The sequence below is a fragment of the Gallus gallus genome, chromosome 3 (genome assembly GCF_016699485.2).
Source record: "Gallus gallus isolate bGalGal1 chromosome 3, bGalGal1.mat.broiler.GRCg7b, whole genome shotgun sequence".
NCBI classification, from domain to species: Eukaryota; Metazoa; Chordata; class Aves; order Galliformes; family Phasianidae; genus Gallus; species Gallus gallus.
The window spans coordinates 97,276,837-97,294,425 of NC_052534.1; the positions used below are offsets into that span (position 1 = coordinate 97,276,837).

The window sequence follows — 17,589 nt, forward strand, 5'->3', positions numbered from 1 at the left end:
GTGATAGTGTTCTGAATTCAGGTTGTTGTTATAATCTCTTGTGTTCCCTTTTTCCTTGGGCTTTGATAACATGAATCATTCTTGGCTCATACAGTCTGAGTACTTCAAGTCTGAATGGCACTACCTGTCTCCTCAGAGTTCAAAAGAACATCAGATTCACTCAGTACATTTCAGAAGGGACTGAGTTCATCTCAGTGTAGGCACCAGTGGTTTTTCATTTGTTATTGGGTTCTGGATTACACTGTTTTTGTTCTTGTTGTTGTTTGTCTGTTTTTTTTTTTTTTTTTTTTTTTGTGGAATTTGATGTGAATATATTCTTTTTGGTACTTACTGTGTAGAAGCTCTTCAGCAGCCACCATTCAAAGAGTCTGGGTGCTTTCTAGCAATTTTCACAAAGGGATCTATGGGAACAGTTTAACAGTTCTGAGACCCAGACACTGTCTGTACACATAGCATGTTTCCCAGCGCAGCTTTGGCCTGGGCCAACTAGTGTTCTTCCAACCAATTCCCATGAGCCAGCACAGGTTGGGGACAGCTTCCAGTAGGCTGTCTGGAGGCAGCTGCCCTCTTTGGAAGCATAGCATGGTTACGTCTGGGCCGTGCTTCTGGTTTCAGAGCCAAAGAAAAGGTCCTGACACTGTTAAATTAAGCAGTGTAGATGTAGTGACCAAGAGAATAAAAACCGCATGCCTCACTAATCCTAACCTAATAGCTCATGCAGTCACTTGGGATGGCTCCAGATGCGGTACATGCACAGTATCTTTCAGATTGAAAAAGTAATAATCGCACAATATTGGATAAATTGCTCCCCCCCCCCCTCCAATGTTCCTGACCCACTAGCCCAGGAGGTCAGGTTATCTCTTGGCTGCTATCTGTCTGTCCCCATGACTACAGCATTTGAATTGCAGCCGTGTGCGCTTAGTGCCTCGCAGAGATGCTAGCTGGGGTCCTGGAAAGAGGAGAGCTGCGTCAGCAGGGCACAATGCCCAGGCTGATTAGTTCTGCCATGCTGCTGCAGCTATGCTTCTTCCTATTCCACAGTGAGGACATTTGGAGACATCTGAGATACCGTTGCATCGTGTAGACATAAGGACAAACAGATTGCTCCTGAAAAAACACAAATGTGCACAGCACAGAAAATAAAGTTATACATATCCTGGCTTTACATTTATACACGCTGTGCTTATGTTTTGAAGTACAAAAGGAGTGTCAGAAACGGCTGTTACACACAGTACCACTTGCTTAAAGCACTGAAATTCATTTCAAAGCAATGTACCTTTTGCCTACCATAACCTAGCCATTTTCTTTACTTTTCACACTACACAACAGCAAGATACTTGTCAATGTTGACCTTCCTACCTGGATTACAGATGCTATCAAAACAGCGGCTTAGGTCCCTATTTCCAAAGAAGGCATCTTGTGCATTTTGCAGTCCGTAAGGTACCCTAACACTAACCATGATTTCTGATTGAAACTTGTCTCCCTGGCAATATTTATCCATTAAGCCAAAAAGCAAAGACTTACCTACCCCCAGCAGCATATGGGGGTAGTTATTTATGGCTACTTAGTGAGTTAATTTGCCTCAACTGTGCCAGAAATAGTGGTTCTTTAATCCCAGTTCCTGCCTTTTCTTATATTACTCAATTCTGTGTTTTCTGACTTTTAGTCTTGGAACTTTCAGTGGCTGTCATTTGTACCTTATGTGGTTTTAGTGATTTAAGATGGTGACATGATCTTCTTTATATGGTCATTTTTATTGCATTTTTTAAGATTTCTGTAGAATCTGACAGCTTGTTTCTGCCCTCTTTAGTTAGAAATTAAACACAAAACAAATTCTCAGTCATTTAATGCAAGTAAAGGAACTGAAACCATCTGCAGTGGATGTGGGGGGAGGAGGGGTAGAAGACAGCGCATCAGATGCTGATATTATAGAAACTTCCTTTGCTGGCAGTACGTCCATGCTAGAAGAATTTCTGCTTTTTGAGACACTTATTCCCACCTTCACAGAATATTTCTTGCCAAACCAGATGCTTTTCTAATTATAGCAATTATTTCTTCTTTTTTTTTTCCACTGAAAATGATTACTAGATATATTTACTAGGAAAAATTAGCAGCCTTACTTCAACTTTTACCTTCCTAAACTATGACAATTATCTCTTCCTTTCCAGCCACTTTCTAGTCACAGGTTTTATGCCCTTTGTGTACTTCCAAGCCAGGCCCATCTTCATGAATCCTTCAATTTCAAACAGACTTAGATACCCCAATGCATGCACTCTATCTCCATGCTTGAGGAAACATTTCCCTTGCCTGTCTTTCCTAAAGCCATGTGGTATTTCAGAGGCTGACCTGGAAACACGATAGAGAAATAATTCTGGGTTGCTCTGCCATTTCTTCTAAATCTGTATTGCTTTTCTCCTCTGTTATCTTCTACTTTTTCAAATGAACTCAAGACTATGACTATTAGACCATGTAGTGACTCAGATTTATGACACATGATGAATTCCATTTAGTTTGGGTAGCTGAGCACAGCTGGAACTATGCAGTGGGACTAGATATGTTTGTAAGTGCTCACAGAAGGAGAATTGTTTAAAAAATGGAAGAAGAAGCTGTATTATATTGCATACGACTTGTCAAGATCCATTTTTAGAGCATCTGTCAAAAGCTCCACATTATTTCATAGAACCAGGGGAAACGGTAAGAGTGGGAGAGGAAGGGGACTAAAAAGAAATTGAATTGGCTATTCCGCGCAGTATTGTAGATCCAGCATATATTGTCATCTCACATCCTGAGACTTCAGATAATTCCAATAACCTCCAAACTGTTTTTTGTCTCTGGAATTTTCATTTGAGATAACCTGCACTGAGATTTTATAGTTCACTGATTATTAGAAGTCAAAGCTGTTACAGTATTATGCTCGAGTGAAATAGCTTGATTTGTAGCATGTGTGAGGTATACCCCCAAACCACTGCCTTGATGCTAGTAGCAAGATTAAGGTACTAAAGGCAAGTGAAGCTTTTATGAAAGGAAAAGTACTAGAAATAAATCCATCAGTAAGTGATAGGTAGGCATAATTTATACATTAAAGAAAATAATCTAAAGCAGCAAGGAAAGTAATATTCTGATCTTAATCAAAATGGATTAAGTCCAAAGCAGCTTCAGCACACAAACAAACAATCTGAACTTACATTTCTATTAAAAGAGAGGAGACTCTGACTTAGTAAATAAGAATTTACTTCAGTGTTTTATTCAAGTTTATACTTTGCTGTTTAATATGTCTTTTTTTTTTTTTTTTTTTTTCAGTAGAAGAATGTACTCTCTTGTGAATCACTGGCCATGGGACCTCACTCCTTAGAGACATCTGTCCACTGAGACCTCACTTTACTGTTGCAGTGACTAAGTAGGAAATAGGAACCTCAAGGTGAGCACACTAAGCATATGTTTCCCCCAGGGAAATCATCAGAATGTAATCATCAGAATGGCTGAGATCTGAGTCTCTGAACCATTAGCTAAAATAGTTTACTCAAGAGAAAAAATAATTTTCTTAAAAATCTTTTCCCATCCTCTCACACATTTTTTTTTTCCTGTTGTAGTTAGAGGGCACTGTTTTCCTTCTAAGCTTTTTAGGCTTCTAGTAGATTACGTTATAAAGGTAATGTAGCTATGCTGCATGGTAGAACAGGATTGATTGGCATGAAACATAAACCTATCAAAAGAGAAAATCAAGCAGGATGATAGCTCTGCTGTCAAGGCAGATTTATCTTTCTTTGCAGCCTTGGTGGTCCCACTGCCTGGGATTAAAAAGCTAAAATCCTGTTGTGATCATTGCAATGATCTAGAGACAGTGTAAAAATTTTCCCTTAAAATTTGTTTTGGATTATGCAGAACTTTTTAAAACCCTCAGCTTTTATTCATTCTCTTTGAAAACATTGGAGAGCTTCAGAAAAAGTGAGAATATTTGTCTCTTTTCCCCAGACCCAATAAAACCTTCCAGCATTTCCCAAACATCACTATCAGCATTACTATGTGTTTGTTACATGACTCCAAAGCACCTCATTCTCTTTTCATAATGCTGTAACAGAACATTGTTTTTACACTCTTCTTGACTAATGCCCCACAGCAAAATGGGAACTCCAAATTTATCCTTATGAATATTCCCTTTGGCCTCCCCCTTTCACAAATAACCTCTAGGATTTTATGGTTTTTAGTTTATCTTTAGGACTGAGGTCTTCTTTCCTCTCACTCATATTGCAGAAGTACCCTATCTACAGACATTCTAGGTCTTAAATACTGCCTTCCTTCAGTATATTATGATGCTCTATGGCAACTGGATCAAGTTTTGTGCATATGGATTTCTTAAATGGCTTTCAAGCTTCCAGAAATGCTATAAAATGACCAGTGTGCACTCATATCTTACCTAAAACAGAAATGGCAACACTGACCCACCAACTGAAATGGCACCACTGACCCACTGACCAAAGTTCTGACTATCCTCCTATATTTGTTGGTACAAGTGCCATAATCATGAATGAAGAGCAGAATAAATACATTACATTATGTATTAAAGATATCTCTCCCATCAGGCCAATCTTCTATTTGACTTAAACTCCCCATATCTCTTCCAGAGGGATAACCTAGGGCCAGTGGGTGTAGCCTAGGATCGAAACAATCAAAGCCAGATTAGAGGATGAGTATGGGTTTGTGTGCTCCAGATGTGTATGCTCCCTCGAGAATCTGATGCCCTGGCACATTAATTATGATAGGCAGTACATGTTCTCCTTGTCTGAAGACTTAATGGGGATAATGGGGTAAGGGAAAGGCAGGTTAAATTACATATCAAAGGATACTGACGGAAACAACGTAGCTCAGCAAAGAGCTACTATTGTTCCATTGTTCACAAGTGTTAGAATTGAGATGTTAAGAGAATGATATCTCCTTCTTCCCTTTCTACCTCCAAGTTGCGTCCAGCCCAGGACAAGAGGTTAGAGTGCAACCTCTAGACTTCAGGTAACATTAACAACTTAACATTTCCAGAAAGATTTTTGCAAAATAACTTATTAACAGCAGATTTTCTTCCAAAGTGCTTATCATTTTAAACCATTCTGGATGTATGTAGTCTCCTCCGCAGTTAAGATCATCAGGAAGACATGCTGGCAATCCATTGTGGTGGCGGAAAAGGAGGTAACTGAGCTATAAGAAGTAAAATACTGACTACTATGTAGGCAAGCTTAATGTACAGTGAAATGCAAAGTGTGGATCAAGTATGCAGTGCTTAACCCCATGCCACAGCAAAATTCAAGATCCATCATTGGAACATATATCTATGTGGACCTAGCTACTAACGTAGAAGATACAACATAACTTGGTTGGTTAAAGCAATGAGAAAGAAATGTTGAATTTTAGGTTGGCATCTTACTTCCTATCTCATGCTTACCATATTTCAAAATTTAAAAAATCCTGAAGATAAGAAAAGGGAAAGCAATGGATTTTTGTTTTTGGGGAAAAAAAAAAAAAAAAAGGAGACAAAACCCCTCATACTTTATCATCCTTCAGCAACTCTGAGATATGGCAAGGAGAATCAAAGAGACAGATCTAGTGCAGGCAGAAAAAAAAAGTGAGTTTAGAAGAAGAAGGCGGGGTCTTCACTTGAATTTGTCAAATCTCAGTTTATTCTTTTCAGAGCCTCATTTTGAAAGCCAAAGATCACACCTGCTTCTCAACCACAGCAGTATTTTGATTACTTCATTTGCCTTCTGAACCTTGCATTTGAGATAAGTCCTAGAAATAAGAAGTGGATAACAGTTCTGAGCAGTTCTTCTAAGCTGTTCTGGCATCTGTGTATTTGTTAGATGTCATTAGAGACCTAGTTAGGTGAGAGATATACTATTCCCCTGCAGTGTCTGCCATCCACATTAATAAATCTGTGGTTAGATATGACCAATGTGTCAGAGTCTCAGCTGGTGAGTGTACAGTGGTGTAGCTGTATGAACTCTGATGAAGCTGCAATAAGTTACACCAGATGAGAATCTGAACATAACATTCCATGATTTTTAAATATCTCTGCATGCCTTGCTTTAGGATTGTTTGCTTACAATGAAGTGCACTCTGCTGAAGATGCAGAAAAGCTTACTGCACGTGGTATTTCTGCTTACATGGGTCTTTGTTTCATTTTAATTATTATATTCACAATGTATTTTGAGTGTAAAACTTTGGTCTAAGAATTTCTTAAAATAATGAAGGAAAGCAACCAAAAATCAACACCTTTCTACAGCACAATCTTGGTGATAAGATAGAGCAAGACATGTAGAAATATCAAGAAAAATAAATGTTGAAGGCTAGGAACAAAGCTCAATACCCTAACTTTTGCCACCTAACCGTATGCCCTCAATCATTATTGCTTAGGAAAGCATGTCTCCATTCAAAAACAACTTGGTTGGGGTTCTCCTTTCTGCAGTTAGAATAGATTCTTTTATACTGCCCTTTTCTATGTCCTCACCTCTGGAAGCAATTCAAAGTTGTGCTAACCTGTTTTCCTACTCAACAGATTTGCTAAAAGTGACCTTTCCTTTCTATTATTCTTCAGAATTCTTTGTAGCTCTTTTTCTCCCAGTGTCAGTTCTGAGTGTATGAATGTCTGCTTAAATGCTTAAACTCAAAGCAAGGCAGTCAGTCACATATTTAAATAATGCACCAGGTTCTTTCAGAGATGTACCTGAGACCCCTAAGATAGACTCAGGAACAGTTACATTTTTACAGCTGTGATTACTCTGCATTATAATGCATGCAAAATTTTTCCTGTGCTGGTAAGAGACGTTATCAAGGACAAGTCCTGAATAATGCATGTGGGCTGAGTAGTGGCAGGTACTTGTAGGAGAATCTTTGCCCTCTGAAAATACCTGTCACATAAGGATTTTTTTTTCGTGATTTTTAAATTTTAAATCACAGCTACCAAAATGGATGGTAAATATGCAGTATTTTAGTATAATTCCTTCTTGGTAGCAAAGACGGTTTTCTCTGGCATCTTCTAGTCAATATATCCATTAAGTACTCGAGGGAAGCACTGTTTAAGAGGCAGTGCATTTCTCATGGACCATTCAAGCCTCTTTATCGCTGTTGAGTTGATGTTTTACAGGGAATCTCCGCTGAATGAGTACGTATAGATTTTACAGTAACTGCATAGCAATACAGGTCCAGAATCTTATCTGCTCCAAGACATTAATGTTTTACTTCAGGAGAAAATGTTTATATACTGGACTGTTACTAATGTAATGTAAAAGTTTGTATCTGATTATCAAATTCATCTTATTTTTCTTCTTGTTACTGAGGTAAGTCCTGAATTCAGTTCCTCACTTGGGACTTAATTTTGCAAGAACCCTATCACTCTGATCTGATATAGCGAAGCATGTAAAAACTTGATTAACTTTGGTCTTTAAGGTACTCATTAAAATACATGGAATACTCGTGATTAAACTGAAAGGGAAAATCTCGTTAGCCAGCTTGGGATGTGAGCCATACATATCTGAGTTCTTCCACATTTGGTAATGGATCACCAAGATTGTTCAGAGAAAATCTGATGTTGAGAGAGGTGGGGAAGTGTCTACTCAGAGCAGAGAAGTTGGTGTGGAGTCCTTAAAAACATAAATGGCTGCTATAGAGAGTAAGGTAATAAATTGTTCTCCGTTCCTTTGGGTGACATGGTATGTATGGATTTAAGTTGCAGAAGGATTTAGGTTGTGTATTAGAAAAGCCTCCCATACAGGAGGGTATTAAGCACTGGAAATTTCATGGCAGCCTATAAAATTTCAATTAAATGGGATTTTTGAGAAACAGGTTAAGATTTATCAAAAAGGAGTGGATAGGTAATGAATGATGCTGTGCTGGCACAGCAGCATGGATAAGGTAAAATCTGAGATCTCTTCAAGCCCTGTTTTGTATACTTTTCTATACTAGAGATTGGAGTAGCAGAGTTAGATATTTGCATTCTTTAAAACATCTGCCTTTGTTCTTCCTCTATAAAGAACACAAACGTTTTCCCAATCATTAAGGAATGCTGTGAGGGTAAACACAATAAGGATTATTAACCGGTCAGATGCAGTGGCACTAAACAGGCAACGGGAAATGACAGATAGCAGAGGCTGAAAAACTTCAGTAGATTTGGCCAGAGTGCTTGGACTGGAACTGTGTTATCAGCATCCCTAGGGCTGCCAAGTTTTCAGTGGCAGCAGAATTTAAATACTCATTTCATTGACTGCTGACTCAGTTTATGTGAATTGAATAGGCAGTTCCTAGACCAAAAAACAAAAGGTAAAAGATCCCAATCCTGCCATTACTTGTGCATGAAGCTTAATCTACTTGAGTAAAACTATCACAAGTGGGTATTCTGAGGCAGAAGGAAATGATAGAAGTAGCTGTTTGCAGTGCAGAAACATTTCCGGGTTGTACCCAAAGCATCCTGCAATTAAGTGGTAACTTTTGATTCACAAAACTACCTTATATTTCTTTTTAGTTAAAAAAAAATGGATAAAAATGAATGGCATACTGTGTGACAGCACAGATAGGCTGGTAGACTTCTGGACTATGTTACAGCACATTCACAGATCCAATAACAGTAGAGGATTTATACAATTTCTTTATATTATGACGTCTGTTAAAGCTCCAGATTTTTCTAAGAAGTTAGGTACTTCACATGTAAATGTAAATGAAAATCCAAAACACCTATTTCTTTACTAACAGTATTATTTTGTCAAAGCTCAGATATTTTCTCTGTTAAAATATCTGCAGCCAATAAACTGTAGAGACTTCATAATGGGCTAATTTGGTCAGCCAGGAAAAGTACCATTTGAATACATCTGCTTGCAATAAAGAGATGAACTGTGGAATTTACCTGTCCTTTGTGAGACATCTCAAAGTTTGATAGTTATGTCTGAGGGTGGTCAATGGAGTGTTCAGCTCATTCTGACAGATCAGGTGAAATCTCCTGTCTCATTGAGAAGATCATACAGGATTTTCAGACAAGTGCAACCACAGTATTGTGTATGTTTTGCAAGTTACAATAAAAAGATAAAATAAAATGTTTTGTATATGGGGTTGCCAGATTTTAACTTTGTCCTTTAAAAATGTTAAGGAAGGGATTATCTCATGAATATATTTGTATATCAGTTCTCACTGTGTTTCCCGCTGTGCTGACCTCTCTGCAGTGTTTCAATCTAGAGGTTAATATAGCCATACATATCAGGTATGAAAGTGAGTGCTTCTGGCAGTTGTGTATAGAAGTGAGAAAAGCTTTTGTGTAAGAGGCCGCACCTGAAGGTTTCTGAACTTAGACCTTTAAGGTCAGTGACCTTGAAAGATTTTGCACATAGATGGCCTGAAATAAAAATCAGGCCAGGTGGATGTTAATGGGCACATTCAAAGGCTGTTGAAGTGTCTACTGCAAGTTTTTAGGGATGAAGGAGATGAAAGGCAGCTTGGCTTTAATGAGAGTTTGGAAAATATCAGCTACCTGTCTGCTTCCTGGTTCTGCTTCTGCAAAGGGTGCTTAAAATGTCACCCTTCCTTCCCTTCCTTGCACATCACAGGACACTGCTTATCAGTTGTATTCTTGCATGTACCAATTTCAAGCAGTGATTACAAATTATTCAAATGCCGAAGGGAATTTCAGAGATGAAACATCTTTGGGCTATCGTTTTGCTATAGACTGTAGGGGACATTGATCTTTTTCTCACTGATTTTTTTTTTTTCTTACATAATAAACCCAAGTACCCTGACAGTATTTCTAGAATAGAGCAGTATAATGCAAGCTGGATACTTGAAGCCAGCCTAGAGAAATAAGGATACGAACTTTCAAATACAGTTTCATAAATTTATAATATGAAGGATATCAACAATGTTGACCTCTGGATCTCAATTTTATGCTTTGCTTAACATTTACAGTGCACTGACACTTAATCTATAATGTAATTTATGATTTTTGTACAATGAAAAGCCTTTAAACTTTGTAGGCTACATTGCTAGATGAAGGAAGAAAGAATAGCCGATTTTTGATATTTTTGAAAAATTAGGTGAATCATCGAATGAATATATATTATCTAAATGAGTGACCAAATTTGAGAACCTCATTTAGAAATTCAGTGCAGGCCATAGTTACTGCTCATGGCTTTTTCAGAGTGTCTACATTAGGTGTTAAATCTGGAGTTCTTATGTGAGAAATATAATCCTATACTTACAGCATTTTAATTACTGAATTTGTTATAGGCACACTCCATAACTAAGTATATAATTTTAAAGTCATTACAGTATATAATTACAATATAGTTAGTGCATCCAGTTTCTAAAAATGCACACTCTAGGTATAAGATTGCTATTACGTAATTACACAGGAAGTTAATGTACAGTCTACATTAATTAGTGGTATTTACTTGTATAAAATATGATGTAGGTTTATTAAATTGTATTTTCAGTATAAATCTATAATATTTGTACTGAAATTATCATCATTACCATTGTTTTAAAGTGGTTTGAATCTAGTCTTCTTACTCTGATCATGACAGTGCTCAGCATCTCCTAATATCTAATCTAATTTTCCCTTTTTTTACTTTTAAATCATTCCACCTTCTCCTGTCAGGCTGTGTAAAAAGTCAGTCTCCCTCCTTTTTACAGTCTCCCTAGTACAGGGGAGAGGGGAATGGTTTTATATGGTATTAGCTATAAAGATGAATGATATTAAAAGTAGTAACATGGACAGTGGTCACTTTGTGCCTCATTTTAAGCAAAATATCAAAACAGTCTTCTCTGATATATCTAGAAAGAGGTTTATGCATAGAGGAGGGGATTTCTGGTGGCTACAAAGGGTTGTTGGGTTGAAGATAAAGAAGTTTGGTCTGCCCCTATTTTTAAAACTATGCCCATTCCTGCATAGTAAACAGGGACTCATGTAGCAGAAAGCATCAATGAAATAATTCCTATTGATTTTGATGGGTATTGAATTGATGCCCAAAAAGAAGAGGGAATACCTTTTCTCTCTAGAAGCAATACTATCAACTTCTTTAGGTGCCAAAATCTTTAACCGCCTCCCCATTTGGGAGGGAAAACAACAACAACCCACGAACCAACCAAAGAAAACCCACCAAAAATCTCCATCTTCTTGTTCATATATCTTCTCAAGGGTTCCATATGTTTTGTTTAAAAATGTTCACCTAAAAAAAATTTGTTGCAAAAAACAGCACCAATATAACAATCAGTGACATAAGGATACTGTGCTGACTGCCACAGACAAGCCCATGGGAGGGAGATGGGCCAGCATTCCTGCTGCAACTGTAGTGCCAAGCTCTGGTGCATCTCTCAGAGTTTATGTTCAACAAATAGCATGCAGCTTTGTTCATGTTTACTACCACTTCAGTAAAGCTACATGTTGGGCTATGTACATATGAAAAGATGTGTAGCTACCATAAAATAAGTAGCTGGCATGTGACTTGATTTCCTTTCTCATAATAAGCATCAGTATTTGCAATAATTGGCAATTAATTACGGTCAGTGGTTAAGACCTCTTTTCTTCTGAACTGAGAATGTCTAAGTAAAGATATAGATGACTTGCATAAATTTACTGCTTCGACTGTATCACTCTCTTCCATCCTCCTTCTTGCTGTGATTGCATAGAAAACTAACACGGACTGGTTCATCCTGTGTACAGTCTAAGTCCCAAGGTTCGGTTTTTATTTTGATAACACTGTGAAATTCTGTACTTAACATCAAATAGTGAATAAAAATGCTTTGGGATATTGATAAGCAAGGTCTTGTCTAGACACAAGTAATATGCTTCATGCATTTTTCCTTTGAAGTCGTCTTTTGTTTTCATTTAAGAGATCCTTTCTGGGAGCAAGTACAAATTAGGATCCAGTCTTCAGTCCTTCCTTACCAGGGTCTTTTTCTAAGCACGTAATTAGCTGCAGATGAAACTGCAGCTATTTAAGTGTTTAAGCACCTGATTGCTCCTGGAAATCAGATACTCACATGTCTAAATTACTGTAATTTTACCTGCTCTCTGCAGGTTCAGTCTCTGGCTCAAAAGTCGTTTGGACCACTCCTGTGTCAGCAAAAGCAGTTGCAGTTCTTATTCATTGCATTCTTCATAATAGAATAGGAGTGGTTAAGCACTTACTTGTAACTGTAGAGTTATCATTTTTTATGTAATAGTATTACTAAATATTCATATATTTTCAAAGCCCATTGGAGGCATGAAGTTTTGCAGGCATGACACTAGAGTTACAGTAACAGTGTGGGACCCAAGATAGAATCTGTGCTAAGGCTACAGTATTGCTTTTGTCAGGAAAAGAAGAAAAAAGTCAGCTGGATTAATTGTTCCTTTCAGAGGGCACCAAGTGTGAAGAACAGATCTTCCCTAACAGCATTTGAAAGGGCGGGCAGTGAGGAAACAGAAAGGTGCTTGCTGCTGTTCAGGGACTCTCAGATGTAAAAATCCAGGTGTTATCAAAATAAAATGAACTGCTGACAGAGCTGCAGAATCACTAGCTAATCAGAATGGATTCAGCATTGCCTGGGGGGGCTGACAGAAGCTCAAAGGAGAGACTCTCCAACACACTACATTTATCTTACATAAAAGCTGGATTTTTGATTCACTGCAGCCGAATTCGGATGTTCTGTTTCCATTATCACTCACTCTGCTAACAGGGCCCATTGATTTTGCTTCCACCTTTGTTCTCGCAGCTCCTTCTGTATTTGTTTTCCAGGAAAGTGATGCTGCAGTCAACAACTCCTCAGAGCCATGGTGCAGCCCCAGCCCCTGCTCCCATGACACAGCCCTGCACCTGAGCAGCACGCAGATCTCAGGACCATGCTTCTACAGCCAAAAACCTTTTCATGGTGCCAGGACACTGAGCTTTTACACTATCCAGCTGCCATGGAGATTTGGCCAGCTGATTTATTGCAATCAGTTATTAGTGCTGTACATTGGTACTTTGAACATGCACCCTAACCAGGATGTCTTTCAGCTTGTTCAAAAGCTAAGTAAAATGGTTTTTTTTTTCCTTCATATCGTTTCTCTCTTGTATAATCTGTATGCCTTCAGTAATATATATGCATTGCATATGTTCATAGCATACCCATGCAATATATGTATGTATTTATCAGATGCTCATTCACAAAACCAAATACAAATATAAATTCAGGCAACATGTGGTGTTTCAGTAATCACCTTCATGTTTGCTCTTCAGCAAGAATAAGCCCTAAATTAAAGGTATATAGACCTCCCTCCTTGGTGTGCTTACACATATATTATATGTGTACATACATATTTATCAACATATAAATGAATAGTATTTTCACTGTATGAATAACCCAATGAAGTGAGATGGTACAACATATAACTGAATTGGTAAAATGTTCCCTGTAGGGTGGTGATAATTCACAACATCCTGAATCTATGACAATAAATACAGAGACAGTTTATCAAGGAGAAAACAGCAACTTGCCTCTGTAAAAGAATACTCTTGCAGAATTACCCATCTACCCCACTGAAACCACAGGGTTACAGTCCCACCCTTTTCTGTTACCAGGCTAGGAACAGAAATTTTGCAGTGTTACACCACACAATGCCTGGTGTATATTCCAGGCAGTTTTCGTGTATGTATGCACAGAAGAAAGGCCATATTTGAATTTCTAGCCACTGTACACATATCAGCAATCCTGTATGAAGAACTGCTTCATGCTGATCATCTTCTCCTTCCCCCCACCTCTAGGCTTCAGGATTTTTCTGAAAGAACCTGAGAATCTTGTTAATCTCTGACTCAGAAATCTGGACTCTCCTAAGGTCCTTAAGGATGCTGCCTAGAAAGGTCTAGATCAAGAAGTAAATGAACCTATGGCAAGCCAGTGCTGTACCAGCTTCCATTGGCTCATCTGTACTATTTCTCCTGAAACTCTAAATTAGCCCAAGTAGTTTAGTCTGCAGATTGATTTAGCCTCAGCTCAAAATGATGAGGATTTTTCCATTCATTTTAAGGACTACTGGATCAGACTTTACTCAGTTTGTTCCTTAACCAAACCTTAACGATGTCAATAAAATGACTTTTACGCACTTTAATAGGCTTGTAATCATTCCAGTAGTTCCCTATTAAAGAAAATAATTATTTCCTTAGTCTTCTTCCAACCAATGTGTTTTGGCTTCTTTTTATTCATTGCTGCCTCTCCCAGTTGGGTCAAATTAGCTTACTCATAGAAAATGTCTGCACTGAGACAAAGACTCAAACAAACACAGAGACTCAGCTGTGCTCTGAGGGCTGGTCCTCTCACAATATGCAAGAGGGAAGATAGCAGAGAAAGTCTGTTCTGTTTCATAGCTACAGAAAAGATGCCATTCCGTAAGGTTGTTTCTGCACTGCATTCAAATAGGATTGTGGGCAGTCACTTTGGAGTAGCCAGCAATGTCATTGCAGGAAGGCTGCAGTGTTACCAGCTTCAGTGTGGGATAAGTGAAGTCATTTGAGATGCTAGGTGTAGGACTGGGAAGCTATGCAGCCACCTTTTATGCATCTCCTTGCTATTAACACTGAGCTCGTTAAATTATAGCTGGTCTGATATGCCTATATGTGCTACTGTAACACTCCTATTATGGGCTAGGTGCAGCTTTAAACTTTTGAGTTTGTACTTTTTAGACTTTGATTTACTGGGCACTGAAGTCAACTGAGAGATTACCATTGCAGACACCTTCCTATGCCTAGCTTATAGCTTGTCAGCCTGCTTAAGCCCTTACTTCCCTGAAGACACCTGAGTGGCGTGAGTGAAATGGAAAGAGATTACTTATGCACTTCTTTAAGATTTGCTTTGGCAAAATAGTCTTAATAATCTCTCAGTGTAGATAAAACATTGATTATTAAAACAAACCTAGGAACTGTGTGTTTCAAAGACAAAAAGATTAGTAGCTGCTCCAAACTAACTAAATACTTGATAAAAATTAGTGAAATGTGACAAGTTCATTATTGCAGCCATAATGGTGTCTCATTTTCTGTACTGAATAGACTTCAAGAATGTTGCATAACAAAAGATGTCATAAATGCCACTTAGCAAATGGTGCTGCATACTTAGAAAAAAGTATTTTTCTCCCTTGTCTTTTCTGAAATCAGCAAACTAAATCCTTCTCTCGCGTTACATCCAGAGTCTGCATTGATCTCTGGGTGAGACAGAGAGCTCAGTATGTCCCCTTGCAGCAGCAGTTTGTTCTCTGGGTAGTGAATTATGCACCAAAACTGGTGTGTGTTTTACCACTAATACCTACCCAAAATAAGAATTCCTCAGAAACAGAAGATTTTCAGATATTCAAAATTCTTTGAATTATTTCAGGATAAAACCACTGCTCTGCATTTCCTCCTCTGGTTTATTTGCCTGTTTTGATTCGTTGTTTGCTGTAGTTTAAGGCAAAGCTTTAAAAAATGTGGCTGCCAGTTTCCAACAGAAAGGTTTTCATCCGAGGAGCATGTTATCGACGGCTGTTCTCATTTGCAGCACTTGCACTCTCCATGGCTCTCTGCAGCTGACTGCACTGACGTCACCGCTAGCACTTATCGACACATTCTTTTGTGTGGTGTGAATGAAAAAGTAAATTGATCCCAGTGGGGACTGTGCTCACAATGAACAGAAAAAAGCATCCACTCGTCCAGCTATAGATGGCATTAGATGTCTGCTAAGACAGTCCTTGCACTGCACTCGGATTGGGCAGAAGTGTTTTAATGCCCCTCACAAAACATTGTTTTTATTATTGCTTTTTTTTTTTTTTTTTTTTGTTAGGAGGACTAAACTTGACACATGCAAATTAATAATGATTTCAATGGCAGAGGATGTAAACAAGAGCACTTTGTATCCTGAAAGTAAAGTAATTTTAGAAAAGACAAATATTATTATGTCAAATTTATGGGTAAGGAAAGCATAAGCTCCTTGGGGTCATGCAACAAAGGCAAGGCATAAAAAAGAATTAAAAAGTAGTCATCAGATCTTTGAATTATGGAAAAATATCAATATTGGAGTGTTGAAATCATATGCACTAAATAAATTATGCCTTGTAACCATCTGGCTTTACATCTCCTGAATTATGGTTCTGAACTCTAAGTATTACAGGAGAATTGTTTCTATTGCATTCAAGACATGTCTGGACACCTACATGTATGACCTACTGTAGGGAATCTGCTTTAGCAGGGTTGGACTCAATGATCTCTAGAGGTCCCTTCCAGTGCCCATGATTCTGTAACCCCATGTTGTAAGGTAGATCTATCAACACCTTTTATTTTCTCTATAATACTGACAAAATGAGAAAGCTGACCTATGCATCGCTTCTGGAATGACATCTGTGCTCTTGTATTGGAGGAGTAATATGCCTTCATAGCTACTGGTAACTATAACCAGACATATTCTAGCAGAAAGCTGTCTCTTTCTGCAGAAAAGTACCATAAATATTATTTCAGTGTAACTCCCTATGGAACTGCATATTCTGCTCAGATTCTATTGTATAGAGAGCATTGCAGAAAAATAGCTTTCTAAAATTTTTCCAGGCAGTGTAACTGATCAAAGTTTCTGAATACAGGAAGGTATACTGCACATAATGTCATCTGAATTCCCATATCTTGACCTTATTATGGATGAACCTTATCATTCATTTTCTATAAAAGCAGGATAGTTAGCTGGATAACTCAGGTAGGCTTTTGTTAACTTGATTTCCATCAGGAGGATGCTCAGTTTCATCATGGAGCAGAGTTACACAGAATGACAGATTTGCAGGGATTGGAAGGGACCTCAAGAGATCATCAAGTCCCCCCTGCTAAAGCAGGTACCTTACAATAGGTCACACAGGTAGGCATCCAGATGGGTCTTGAGTAACTCCGTAGGAGCAGACTCCACAGCCTCTCTGGGCAACTTGTTCCAGTGTCATCCTTATGGTAAAGAAGTTCTTCCATATATTTGGAACTTTCTAACTTCAAGTTTTAGGCCACTACTCCTTGTACTATTGCTACATACCACCGAGAAGACCCTAGCTTCATCCATTTGCCTCCCACCTCCCTTTAGATATATTTATAAATTTATATTTAGATATTTATAAATATTTATCAGATCCCCTCTCAAACTTCAGGTTACACAGCTTTTCCTCATATGGGAGATGCTCCAGGCTCTTTATAATCTTTGTGGTCTTCTGCTGGACTCCTTCTAGGAGATCTCTGTCCTTTTTGAAGTGGGGAGCCCAGAGCTGGATACAGTAGTCTAATTGAGCCCTCACCAGAGCAGAATAGAAGGGGAGGATCACCTCCCTTGACCTACTGGCCACACTCTTTTTAATGCACCCCAGGATACCACTGGCCTTCTTGGCAACAAGGACACACTGCTGTCTCATGGCCAACTTGTCATCCACCAAGACACCCAGGTCCTTCTCCACAGAGCTCAGTTGCCCATACAGTTGCTGTGTGCATGTCTGTATCCACACATAGAAATTTCTCTTTTATAAAAAGAGAAAGAAGTTTCAATTTGATGTTAGCTTCAAAAAAAGTGGAATCTTTTATCTTGAAGTAAGGGACAACTGCAGGGTAGCACCTATGG

The 17,589-nt window shown here is 38.4% G+C and overlaps 1 long non-coding RNA gene across 2 annotated transcripts in view; it reads left to right on the forward strand.

Annotated features, from left to right (window-relative positions):
* LOC101751426 overlaps positions 1-13,045 on the forward strand; it is a 97,821-nt gene extending 84,776 nt beyond the window's left edge. For both annotated transcript variants that reach the window (XR_001463421.4, XR_005858667.2), the window contains exons 3-4: positions 3,301-3,418; positions 12,744-13,045. This is a non-coding gene — a long non-coding RNA (uncharacterized LOC101751426). The remainder of the gene's footprint in view (positions 1-3,300; positions 3,419-12,743) is intronic.
* The last annotated feature ends 4,544 nt before the right edge of the window (positions 13,046-17,589 follow it).